Below are 14,024 nucleotides of genomic sequence, written 5' to 3' on the forward strand. Positions count from 1 at the left end.
ATAGTATATGTAAAAGAATTCTGCTGATGAAATGATGGAAATATAAATTTACACTAAAGCCTCTTCTGTATTTCAGAAGGGGACAGGCAGAAGTTTAGTTCCCCTTAGTATCAAATGAAAAAAAAAAACATAGGGAAAAGCAGCTGTATACGTAGTACCCATAATTTCCGTAGAGTCACGGTGAGAAGGGAGAAGAGGCAGAGTTCAGTGATGTAGTGTCTATATTTATATATCATGTTAGATATGTTGATTAATATTCTTTCTGTGTTCATGCCTGCATGCTGATTTGCTTCATTCCTCTCTGACTCTCTGTGCCCCATGGACACTAGCCCGCCAGGCTCCTCTCTCCATGGGATTCTCCAGGCAAGAACACTGGAGTAGGTTGCCATGCCCTCCTGCAGGGGATCTTCCTGACCCAGGAATGGGACTTGAGTCCCTGACGTCACCTCTATTGGCAGATGGGTTCTTTAGCGTCACTAGCACCACCTGAGAAGGCCAATATTTTATTTACTAGGTTAAAAACTTCATAGTACAGGTATCAGTGCATGAAAGAAGTTAGGATAGCACTAAATGATGGAACTGGTTGTTGGGCTTCCCTAGTAGTTCAGATGGTAAAGCATCTGGCTGCAATGCAGGAGACCTGGGTTTGATCCCTGGATCGGGACAATCCCCTGGAGAAGGAAATGCCAACCCACTCCAGTATTCTTGCCTGGAGAATCCCATACACAGAAAAGCCTGGTGGGCTACAATCCATGGGCCGCAGAGTCGGACACAACTGAGTGACCAACACGCACACACACACACACGCACATGTTTCATATTATTGTTAGAGACCAGAGTCTCACAGCCCTGCTGCCTCATGTTTGGGTGCTAAGTGCTGTATTTGAAGACACAGAAGAGAGGGGGTGAAAATGAAGGGCTAGCCACTGTCCATGGAGGTCACCATGTTTATCAGTTTCCTAGGGCTCCCACAGCACATGAACCCACATGGAGTGGCTTAAAACCGGTGTATTCTCTGACAGTCCTGGGGGCTGGAAATCAAGGTGTTGGCAGGGCCATAATTCCTCCAAAGGCTCTAAAGGGATTTGTCTGTCTCTTTCAGTGTCTGGTGGCTCCTGGAATTCTTAAATTATGACAGATTAATTTAAATTCTGCCTCTCCATATGACATTTCTTGCTGCATCTAAAACACCCCTCTTTTTTCTTTTATCAGGACTCCAGTCAGCAGATTTCGGATCCACTCTCTACCCTGAATGGTCTCATCCTGACATCCTCCAGGTGATTACATCAGCAAAAACTTTATTTCTAAAATAGGTCATATTTAGAGGTACTGGCTGTTGGGATTTGAATATGACTTGGGAGGGCATAAGGGGGACATTGATCTCACTACCTCATCCAGCAGAATGAAAGATTATTGCCCTCAAATATGAGGTCTAATGTTTTGCTGGGGAAAGTAAAAATCTCATTTATTTATTTATTTGTTTTCTTGCTTTGCTTTGTAGGTAGTTATATGCAGTAGGGAGAGAAACTGTTATGGTAAGATTTCAGATTTGCCAAGTTTGGCCAATGAATTCCTTAGAATATTTTTCTAGGACTACAATTACTGGGTGAGAAGCAAACATATTTTTTTTTTAAACTTTACATAATTGTATTAGTTTGGCCAAATATCAAAATGAATCCGCCACAGGTATACATGTGTTCCCCATCCTGAACCCTCCTCCCTCCTCCCTCCCCATACCATCCCTCTGGGTCGTGCACTGCCCCAAGCATCCAGTATCGTGTATCGAACCTGGACTGGCAACTCGTTTCTTACATGATATTTTACATGTTTCAATGTTATTCTCCCAAATCTTCCCACGCTCTCCCTCTCCCACAGAGTCCATAAGACTGTTCTATACATCAGTGTCTCTTTTGCTGTCTCGTACACTGGGTTATTGTTACCATCTTTCTAAATTCCATATATATGCGTTAGTATACTGTATTGGTGTTTTTCCTTATGGCTTACTTCACTCTGTATAATAGGCTCCAGTTTCATCCACCTCATTAGAACTGATTCAAATGTATTCTTTTTAATGGCTGAGTAATACTCCATTGTGTATATGTACCACAGCTTTCTTATCCATTCATCTGCTGATGGACATCTAGGTTGCTTCCATGTCCTGGCTATTATAAACAGTGCTGCGATGAACATTGGGGTACACGTGTCTCTTTCCCTTCTGGTTTCCTCAGTGTGTATGCCCAGCAGTGGGATTGCTGGATCATAAGGCAGTTTTAACATATTTTTTAAGAACTTTAATGCATATAATGAAAACACCCTCTGTTAATCTCACATAAACATATCAAAGTATGTGAAGGTATACATTTTTACTGTCAATAAAACTGGATATTATCTCTCAAAGATTTGCCAAATTAATAGTGGAATAGTGTTTAATACTTCATAATAATAGTTTAATTATTAGTTTACTTGCTTTTTACTTAATATATTATGTTATTATTTTCAATAATACTGAATCTTCTAAAACTTAGTCTGAATTTGATATTATAAGCATAAAATGTAACATTTATGGATTCCCTTAATTAATTTTTATAATAGCATATTAAAACTAATTAGAACTATAGACTTCTGAATGATACTTATATAAAGGTTATGAATATTATGGGTTATTTTAATAAAAATAGTGGTGTTTTCAAGAACAGTTCATTCTCATTACCAAAATATTATAAAATATATAGAGAGAGATGAAACTTTTTTAAAAAAGCAAAGAAGTTTACTGCCATGAACATTTCCAAGAGTTTTAACATTTCCCACATATATTTTTGTACATGATTTCAGTTTTGCCTGTGTATACCAATAAGTAAAAATACATATCAAAAATGAGGCCATATATTTTCATTGTTTTTTTAAGTAAATATCTCATTTATATCATTTTTCCAATCATATTCTATTGTTTGTCACTTAATCACTACATGGAACGTACATTTATAATTAAATTTGAAAATAGATGAAGCCAGTTTCAAAAAATCATGAAGTCTGATATTGTCAAACATTCTTTGATCTAATAAGTAATCATATCATGCTAGACATACTTTAGACCACCTCAGGTTTAATCCAATTTCTTTCAACAATGCCCACGGCTTTTTAAAAATGAATTGCTCATATTTAATCACCATATAATCAGAATTAAATTAGCCAAGGATGACAGAATTTGGAGCTTCTGTTTCTCTAGTTCCAAAATTATCCTCAATAATTATTCACATTTTCATGTATGCTATACGGTGATAGAAATGGATTAGAACTAAAGGGATTAAAAAGTCCATTCTAAACTTGACCTGTTAGTAGACCCTCAGTTCAGTTCAGTTCAGTTCAGTCGCTCAGTCCTGTCTGACTCTTTGTGACCCCATGAATCACAGCACGCCAGCCCTCCCTGTCCATCAGCAACTCCCGGAGTCTACTCAAACTCATGTCCATCGACTCCGTGACACCATCCAGCCATCTCATCCTCTGTCATCCCCTTCTCCTCCTGCCCCAAATCCCTCCCACCATCAGATTATTTTGCAGTGAGTCAACTCTTCACATCAGATGGCCAAAGTATTGGAGTTTCAGCTGTAGTATCAGTCCTTCCAATGAACACCCAGGACTGATCTTCTTCAGAATGGACTGGTTGGATCTCCTTGCAGTCCAAGGGACTCTCAAGAGTCTTCTCCAACACCACAGTTCAAAAGCATCAATTCTTTGGTGCTCAGCTTTCTTCACAGTCCAACTCTCACATCCATACATGACCACTGGAAAAACCATAGCCTTGACTAGATGGACCTTTGTTGGCACAGTAACGTCTCTGCTTTTTAATATGCTATCTAGGTTGGTCATAATTTTCCTTCCAAGGAGTAAGCGTCTTTTAATTTCATGTCTGCAATCACCATCTCCAGTGATTTTGGAGCCTCAAAAAATAAAGCCTGACACTCTTTCCACTGTTTGACCATCTATTTCCCATTAAGTGATGGGACCAGATGCCATGATCTTAGTTTGCTGAAAGTTGAGCTTTAAGCCAACTTTTTCACTCTCCTCTTTCACTTTCATCAAGAGGCTTATTAGTTCCTCTTCACTTTCTGCCATAAGGGTGGTGTCATCTGCATATCTGAGATTATTGATATTTCTCCCTGCCATCTTGATTCCAGCTTGTGCTTCTTCCAGCCCAGCGTTTCTCATTATGTACTCTGCATATAAGTTAAATAAGCAGGGTGACAGTATACAGCCTTGATGTACTCCTTTTCCTATTTGGAACCAGTGTGTTGTTCCATGTCCAGTTCTAACTGTTGCTTCCTGACCTGCTAGATCGTGTGAAAAGAAAGGTCAGAAATTATCACAACATGGAAAGATGCGTATTCAAATACCTTATTAAAGTATAATAAAATATGGAGGGAATTGGAGTAGAATGTGAGACCCTCAATATGAGAACAGAATGGATAACTATTATAAAAATCAATGGTGAGAATAAACCAGCCCTGGAGGACTTAGGCAGTGGATGTTAATGGAGATGAGAAATGGCATGAATCTATTCAGTGTTGATTGGGTTTATCCAAGAGAACTGTAGTAACCTAATCAAAGGAGGGACTTCAAGAATCCTGATACTCAAGCATCTCAAAACCAATGTTTCTGTTTTCTTTTTTTCCTGTTCAGAGATGTTTTGAGTTGTCTGAACCCTGGGAAACTCTGAAAGTTACAGGTGCTGACCCATCCAGAGAGCATAGATTTCCAGACCCGATTGGGTGGATTCTCCTACCGGAATTGATGAGACCAATTCTGCAATCTTATGGTGAGTAAAGAGTTCTGAGTAGTGGAATTTTTGCTTCTTTATATATATATAAAAATATATATTTATATATATGCAGGTGAAGTACTCCCAGCTAATAAAAAATTTTGTAATTGCTTTCAGTTCACTCTGGAGCTAGAGAATTATAATATCTTCCAATGTTTGAAATTTGTAAATGAAAATGAATGATTCTGCTAACTTATGGTTTCCATGGTGTAAAACTAAAATGTGAATTTGGGGATGGGAAATCCTATACAGATAGTTTTTACATTTGGCATGATGCCTAAAACTTGATTGAGAAACTGTTGTAGAATGTGAAGAATAATATTTATTCAGGAAATGGTGGGGCTTATTCTTTGAGATGTTCAGTGATAACCTAGATACTGGTGATGACTCTTAAAACATAACATTGGTAACATCAAATATGAAAAAGCAGAGAAAATTCTTCACTCAGTCTGATATAGAAATGGAAATCTTGATTAATTTCAGCCATTTATGTTTATGCCTACTATATTAGACAGCACTATTATTTTTAAGTATTTATTTTTAAATTTCACTTATTTACTTGTATGTTCTGGTTCTTAGCTAGAGATGTGTGGGATACTTGGTTGAGGCATGCAAACACTTAGTCACCACCCATGGACTACTAGTCCTGGCATGTGAGCACTTTGCTGTGGCCCGTGGGATCTAGTTCCCTGAGGGGGATTGAACCCTGATGCCCTGCACTGGGAGCATGGAGTCTTAGCCACTGGACCACCAGGGAAGGGCCAGCACTCTTTTGCATTTTAACTTGGAATCTACATATTTCCAAATGTGAAAAATCTTTAAGAGTATCAGTTCAGTTCAGTCCCTCAGTTGTGTCTGACTCTCTGGGACCCCATGGACTGCAGCACACCAGGCTTCCCTGAGGATCATCAACTCCCAGAACCTACTCAAATTCAGTTCTTCACATCAGTGATGCCATCCAACCATCTCATCCTCCATGGACAACTCCTCCCACCCTCAGTCTTTCCCAGCATCAGGGTCTTTTCCATTGAGTCAGTTCTTCACACCAGGTGGCCAAAGTATCGGAGTTTCAGCTTCAGCATCAGTCCTTCCAATGAATATTCAGGGCTGATTTCCTTTAGAATGGACTGGTTGGATCTCCTTGCAGTCCAAAGGACTCTCAAGATTCTTCTCCAGCACCACAGTTTGAAAGCATCAATTTTTCAACCCTCAGCCTTCTTTAGGGTCCAACTCTCAAATCCATATATGACCACTGGAAAAACCATGGCTTTGACTATATGGAGTTTTGTCAGTAAAATGATGTCTCTGCTTTCTTACTATGCTGTCTAAATTTGTCATAGCTTTCCTCCTGAGGAGCAAGCTTCTTTTAATTTCGTGGCTGCTGCTACCATCCACAGTGATTCTGGAACCCAATAAAATAAATTGTATTCAATAGGCCTTAATACAATGTCTATTGATGTTATCTGAAAAGAAATATTTAGCCCTTCAAATCTTTGACTCTTACATAAACACGTTTACACTTGTCTTCATCTTCGATGGCACTTCTGTTGTTCGATGAATCATATCAATTATTATCTCAGTTGCACATTCAGTCCATGGCCGTCTGGACACTTCTTTCTATATTTATAGCTGATTCACATTGTTGTACGGCAGAAACCAATACAATCTCTAATGCAATCATCCTCCAATCAAAAATAAATTAATAAAAAGGAAGAAGAATGTAGCTATTCTCTGGAATCCCTGGAGTGTTACTATTCAAGAGATTATATTCACATTAAATCTGAGCAGAGTACAGAGAGTTCCCATATATATCCTGCCTCCTCAAAACAAAGGCACACACACAGTTTCCCCATTATCACATAATGTATCAGAGTGGTGTACTTATTATAATTGATACTTCATTGTCACCCAAAGTTCCTGATTTTACATTAGTGTTCATTCTTGGTGTTGTTTATTCTACTAGTTTTGAACTGATGTATAGTGACAGGTGCCCCCCAATATAATATATGAAAGTGCTATATGCCCTAAAAATCTTTTGTGATCACCTGTTCATCAGTCCTATAACCTTAACTGCTGGAAACCAAGGATTATTTCACTCTATATTTTTCTTTTTCTGGAATGTCTTATAGTTGGACTCATGAAGTATGTATCCTTTTCAGATTAACTTCTTTCACTTAGTGATATGCATTCAACTATACTCCATGTCTCTTGCTAGCTTTCTCACTCATTTCTTTTTAGCAGTGAATACTATTCCATGGCCTGGATGTACCAGAGTTTCTTTATCCATTCATCTACCTAAAGACATCTTGGTTGCTTTCAAGTTTTGTAGTTATGAGCAAAGCTACTAGAAGTATCCATCTGCACTTTTTCTAAATGGATTCACCTGATTTTGGCAAATGTAGAAGAAGATGATTATGGAATTTCATGGTAGGAGGATATTTAGTTTTGTAACAAACCACCATGTTGTCTTTCAGAAAGTGTCAGTCATTCAGTCATGTCCAACCCTTTGTGACCACACGGACTGTAACTCACCAGGCTCTTCTGTCCATGAAATTCTCCAGGCAAGAATATTGGAGTGGGTTGCCATTCCCTTGTCCTGTCTTTCAGAAGGCCTGTACTATTTTGAATTCCCATCATCAGTGAATCAATTGATGATGAATCCTGATTCATCAATGAATTCCTCAATCAGGAATTCATCAATGAATCAGGAATTCATCAATTAATTCCTGATTCTCCCCATCCTCTCAGTATGTGGTGATGGCTGTCTTTGGGATTTTGACCATTCTTATCCATGTGCTGTGGTTTGGCATTGCTGTTTTAAAGTCCTTTGCTTTTCAGGCACTTACTTTTATTAACTCCCTTCATTTTCTCTTATTTTTTGTCCCTTGAGTGAGTAGCCAGTCTTTTAGTTTGCTCCTTTATATGTAAAACACTGTCTGGTGAAATTGGAAGGCAGAGTGAATGCGGTCTGAAGATACTTAACTCTGCAAAGGAACCTTCATAATGTTCACCATGAATGTCAGTTCAGACTAGGCCAGTTTTCATTTACATTCTTACGGGTAAATAAAATGATAGAAGAGACATATCCCAAGTGATATGTTCTTCTCTCATGTGTCACATAGGAGAGTAACTTTCTTTTTCTTTCTTCACAGAATCATCACACTCACCTGCTGAATCTTGAGAGTGCAGATGCTGGAGATTCTGCTGAGATGGCTGAACTTCCAGGACCATATAACTGTCCCAAAGACCTAGAAATGGTGCTGCCTAAAAGTCAAGATGACTGGTCCAAAGAAGACATTGTGCAGTTACTGGAATATATGGAGAAAAGCATTCCATCCAATGAGAGGCACACATTCAAAATGACCCAGTCAATGGTGGACTGGGAAAAAGTAGCTTTTAAAGGTTTTTCTGGGGAAAAATGCAAACTCAGATGGTTAGAGATTTTGTATAAATTGAGAAAGTTCCACACTTTGAAAGAATTAATCCTGGAAGCTAAGGAAAATGTTAACAATCCTTCTAAAAGCAGAAACCACAAGAAACATCCTAATTTACCCAAGAAGCCCCTGACAGCTTACCTTCTCTTTTTTAAAGAGATGAGACCTCAGTACCTCCAAAAACACCCCAAGATGAACAACCAGGAGCTGACCAAGGTTCTGTCTGAGGAATACAAGAAGCTACCCGAAAAGCTCAAGCTGAAATACAGTCAAGATTTCCAGAAAGAGAAACAGGAGTTTCAGGAGAAAATGGCTCTGTTCAGAGAACAGCACCCTGAACTAGTCCAGAACTCCAAGAAACCTGATGTCCCCAAAGGAAGTCAAAGCAAAGTGCCAAAGAAGTTTCAGGAAAATGTGCAAAAAGTGAAGCCTCCCCCAGAAAACCATTTACCCATGAAATGGAAATTCCAAGGAGAACCCAAGAAGCCCCCAATGAATGGCTATCACAAGTTCCACCAGGATCTCTGGTCGAGCAGGGAGCTGAAAGTGGTGCCCCCGAGGTAGCGCATGGTGGAGATCAGTATATGCTGGCAGCGGGTCCCCCAGGACCAGAAGGAGCTTTATAAGAAGCAGGCAGAGGAACTGCAGACACAGTACAAGGTGGACCTTGATCTCTGGCTCAGGACTCTGTCTCCTGAAGAATATGCTGCTTACAGAGAGGCGACCTGTGCTAAGCATAAGAACATGAGCGTGATGGGGGGCCCAAACCCCAAGATTAGAAGGATGGGTCTGCAGTCCCCATCATCAGGGAATCTGCAAGGAAGGCTTAGAGAGGACCCGGGGCTTCAGGTGGCAGAGTTAGCATCATCGGACATGACTGGAGAACTTTCTCCTACCTCAGGGAGATCAGAGGAAAATGAGGAAGAGGAGGAAGGCAGCCGCTCCTCAGCGCCCAGCATTGAGGATGAAGATGGATATTCTGAGCCAGAGGACCGCAGCTCCAGCTCATCATCCTCCGGAAACTCCTCTGAGTCGGATTCCAACTGAGTTTAGTTCACAACCTGAAGGGACAAAGAACTTCCCAGCAAAAGTCCATGGGCCTTTCTCTCTATTGCCTCTTCATTGTCTTCCTTCTTTCCCTCCCTCTTCATACAAAGTCGGACCTATTGGAAAGAAGGCATCTTGTGCTGTAATTTCTGCCCTCTCCATCTACCCCACGTTCACCTCAAGAGAAAGTCAATGCAATGACCCCTCGTGGAATAAATCCTGAGCTGACTGGGCTCCAGGGCACCCTGGACTAGACTGAGCTCCCTGAACTGGGAAGGTTTGCTCTCCTCACCCTCTGCGGGCCAGACGTGTGAGGGGCTCCAGGGGTCTGTGAGCCCCTTCTCTGTGACCTTGTCCTTCAGGACTCAGGCAGTGAGCTGGGGAGGGAAGATCTGTTTGACTGGAAGTAGGAGACTTGCCTTTAAGACAATTGTCTCTATCCCTTCTCTCTGAAGTGAGGACCTGGCCTTTCCTTATCTTGGAAGCAAGAATGGGCATGTGGGCAGCAGCATTTCTCTCTATATATTTATCCTTTGAGTTATCAGTGAGATTTTTCTTACTGATTTCAAAAATTATAAATTAAAATTTAAAACTGCTCCATTTGAGTTAGCTTTTCCTTAAAACTCAATGGCACTAATTTTCCAGGCTGCATCTAAATTTCTTCTGGTTTCTGTCCCAACCCATTCCTCATGCTGAAGATTGTAAGGAATCATGTTCTTACCATAGACTTGGGTTTTTTTGCATTATGTTATGTGATTGTATTAAACAGGTGTTTTGTATAAGCATTTTAGTCCATAGGTTAGTAAACTGGGAATTTTTATGTAGCAGAATGACATTACTTTTAATATTTTGGTTTATTCATATATTTGAAAATGAGTGTAAACCATCATCATCTCATTAAACTTTTCTAAATATTCTTGGCTGAAAATGAAAAATATTCATTTTTGGCTCTCATGTGCTATTAGTATCACAGAAGTAGTTGTGTTCTTATATATGAAAAGGGATGAGTTTTGAGAGTTCATCTTACTCCTTGATGTCTTAGGGAAATATTTGATTCTTTATAAATGTACAGACAGGGAACCTACTGTACAGCACATGGAGCTCTGCCCAGTGTCATGTGGCCGCACGGATGGAAGGGAGGTTTGAGGAGAATGGACACACGTTTTTGTGGGGCTGAGTCCCTTTACTGCGCACCTGAAACTATCACAGTATTTCTTTCTTTTTTTTTTTTTTAAGTAACAGCCAAATAATTTATTAAAATTAACCATTAAAATTATAACAGCCCAAATGATGCCCAAATATTACAAGAGCATTTTTAAAAGGTAACAATCATGACTAATATACCTGAAATTTTTTCTCAAGTCCGTAGGATTAATCCTTTTTGTTCCTTTAATTTTTTTAATTTTATGTTATTTTTAACTTTACAATATTGTATTGGTTTTGCTATATATCAACATGAATCTGCCACAGGTATACACGTGTTCCCCATCCTGAACCCTCCTCCTTCCTCCCTCCCTGTACCATCCCTCTGGGTCATCCCAGTGCACCAGCCCAAAGCATCCAGTATCGTGCATCGGACCTGGACTGGCGACTCGTTTCATATTTCTATGATTACTTGTTTTTTGTTTTTGGCTGCACTAGGTCTTCATTGGTGACCAAGGGCTTTCTCTAGCCCAGGAAGTGGGGCTCCTCTTCCTTGCAGTGTGTGGGCTTCTCATTGGGGTGGCTTCTCTTGTTGCAGACATGGGCTCCAGCTCTTTGGCTCCACAGCTGTGGCACATGGGCTCAGTTGCATTACGGCCTGTGGGATCTTCCCAGACCCGGGAGCGAACCCATGTCCCCTACACTGGCAGGGGTATTCTTAACCACTAGATCACCAGAAAAGGCTTACCACATTGCTATTCAGCTATATGCCAATACAAAATGAAAAGTTTTAAAAACAGATGCAGAAAAATACAAATACTAGATCAATATAAGTTCAAAGTCTGAATTTTCTAATAGAAGCAGATGGCATTTGTTAAAATTATAAATCTGTATTTGTTGCCTCATCTACCCAGTCATGAACTGGGAATAAAACTGCAATCATAAAAGATCTAATTTAAGATTAGATTTAGTGCTTCTAAAATGACTGACCCACAGTTCATTCACACCCACAAAATGTTAAGTGGATTTCTATCCTCCTGGTAAATCTAAACATATCTTTTGACTGAAAAACTCACAGAAAAGAGAGGGAGGCGCTGCTCACTGATGGTCAGACAGCTTCTCCCTTTCCCCTAGAAACGAAATTGAAGCCAGGAGTCTAGCAACTCAGCCGCAGAGATATTTCTGCATTTTTGCCAGCACGACCCAGTGCTCTACTTCATTAGACCTTCCTTCTCAGAACCTGCCCAGCCTGCACTTCTGATCCTTACCCTGTGGAAGGACAGGTGTGGGGCAGCAGCAGGAGGAAAGCAGGAGTCAGGGACTCAGCTCTCAGGATTCTCGGTCTCCCCTCTCCTTGTCTGCAGCTTGTCTTTCAATGAAGGGCAGGAGTTCTTGAACTTTCAGTCCTGAAACCCTTCCTAGTTATTCTGTCCCCTCTATCCAGGAGTGGAGCCCACTGGTTCCCCTGGAGGTGCCGGCCCTGGAGGTGAGGGGCACAGACTCTGAGTGTAAAGAGCATCTCTGGGACCCCTGCAGCCCCCCTCCCCTGCCCCCTCCTGCACATCCTCCGGTGGGGGGACTCTGGGCTGAGCAGAGCCTCACCCCTGCTTTCCCAGATGTGCCAGGTACACGAGCCGGTCTGGGGCTTCAGGGTAAAGCTCCCTCTCTGGACAAAACCACATTGGACTGTCAGAGTTTCAGTGCCTACAGAGGCAGGGACGAGAACACAGAACCGAGTGTTGCCATCTCAAAGGTCTGCAAGGTCCCTTCCTACCCTGAAGGAAGGTCCCAGCGGGTAGCCACCCCTTGAGTCCAGGGCCGAGTCTACTGGGGCCCAGCACCACTGTGGGCAGATTGGCCTTGGGCAGGTACGAGATCACCTCCCTCCTGGGTCCAAGTCCCTTTAGAAGCTGCCAGGATTCCTTGGTATCACAGGGCTTTCTGCACCCTGGGAAATTTTGTGAGCTCCTGGAGAACCACAATTTTTAAGGCCTAAACTTCCTCCGTTGAAATGCAAGGAGATCAAACCAGTCTATCCTAAAGGAAATCAGTCCTGAATATTCACTGGAAAGACTCATGCTGAAGCTGAAGTTCCAGTACTTTGGCCACTTGATTCGAACAGACAACTCATTGGAAAAGTCCCTAGTGCTGGGAAAGATTGAAGGCAGAAGGAGAAGGGGGCGACAGAGGACGAGAAGGTGGATGACATCACCAACCAACAAATTTAACTTCCAAGAATGTTTAGGGGAAATTTTTTTAACTGTAAGGTACCCTATCATAATTTCTATTTGCATATAACTTGTAATTGAAATGTCCTGAACTAATTTATAGTTCTCTGTGACTCTGGGGCTTCCCTGGTGGTTCAGAGGTAAAGAATCTGCCTGCAGTGCAGGAGTCACAGGAGACACATGTTTGATTACTGGGTCTGGGAGATCCCCTGCAGGAGGGCAAAGCAACCCACTGCAGCATTCTCACATGGAGATTCCCATGGATAGAGGAGCCTGCTGGGCTACAGTCCATGGGATGGCAAAGACTGAGTGGCAAATGACTGAAGGGACTGAGCATGCACAAGACTCATGCACATGAGCAATTGACATATCTAAGAATAATTCCAGTTCTTAAGGAAACTTTCTTTCAGAGTCGTCTCTCATTATACAAAAAAAATGTATAATAGGCTTGAATCCCATTATCATTTCACCAACTTTCAGGTAGATTTGTCCATATTATCTTGGTAGAAATATGATTTTAAATATTTAAATTGAAGATTGGTAAAGAGGTTAAGATTGACAATACAGAATCATTGTTTAAAGACCCCAGTGTGTGGTTACACCAATGGACCAAACTCATCTTGAAAGTGGTTGAGCCAGCCCATCCGTCCCTGATGGCTTCTGGACCAAGTTTTGGGTTCATAAGTTGGCACATGGACAGCAGCACTTACTCATCCCTGCAAAGAGATTCCTTTAAGAGTTTCTCTTTTGTATCAATGTATTTACAAATGACAGACAGTCACTTGAGAAGTTTCCATCAAAATCTTTATCTCATATTACATTATAACTGCACAAACATCAGATAAATTTGCACAATTCTTAGAGAATCTTTCTAATTTTTCTCTTGTCTGACTCCACTGTCCTGACTCTCAGAGGTACTTACCTCTCTCACCTACCCCTGAAATAGAGCAGAACCCTATGCTCCTTCCTCCCTCCACCTGCAACGTCCTTAGCCTGTCTTTTGCCTGTAGAAAAACTTTAGTCAAAGGATACATGTAATGTAAGAAGTGAGAAAACCCAGATACAAAGGAAAAACAGTCAAACAAGATAAAATAATAATAATTTAGTCATTAAGCAAAGTCAAGAACCTTTAATTCCTCTCCAAAGACTATGCATAATATTCTGAGCCATATGCTTTGACCTGTTTTGTAGAATCTAGAAGCCCCGCCTGACAGAAGTTAACTGCATGACAACCAGACTGTCCATGCCGTAACCGACACAATTCCAAGAACTGGCCTCAGAGAAACTGGAAAAATATAAATGACTCTAGACTTGAAAATTAACTGTACTTAAAACAATCAAATGATGCTAGTCAGA

At 40.9% G+C, this 14,024-nt stretch overlaps 1 pseudogene; it reads left to right on the top strand.

Annotated features, from left to right (window-relative positions):
* Positions 1-8,064: 8,064 nt before the first annotated feature.
* On the top strand, positions 8,065-9,297 carry LOC133240918 (upstream-binding factor 1-like protein 1; annotated as a pseudogene).
* Positions 9,298-14,024: the final 4,727 nt, after the last annotated feature.

Source organism: Bos javanicus, chromosome 29, assembly GCF_032452875.1.
Source record: "Bos javanicus breed banteng chromosome 29, ARS-OSU_banteng_1.0, whole genome shotgun sequence".
Lineage (NCBI taxonomy): Eukaryota > Metazoa > Chordata > Mammalia > Artiodactyla > Bovidae > Bos > Bos javanicus.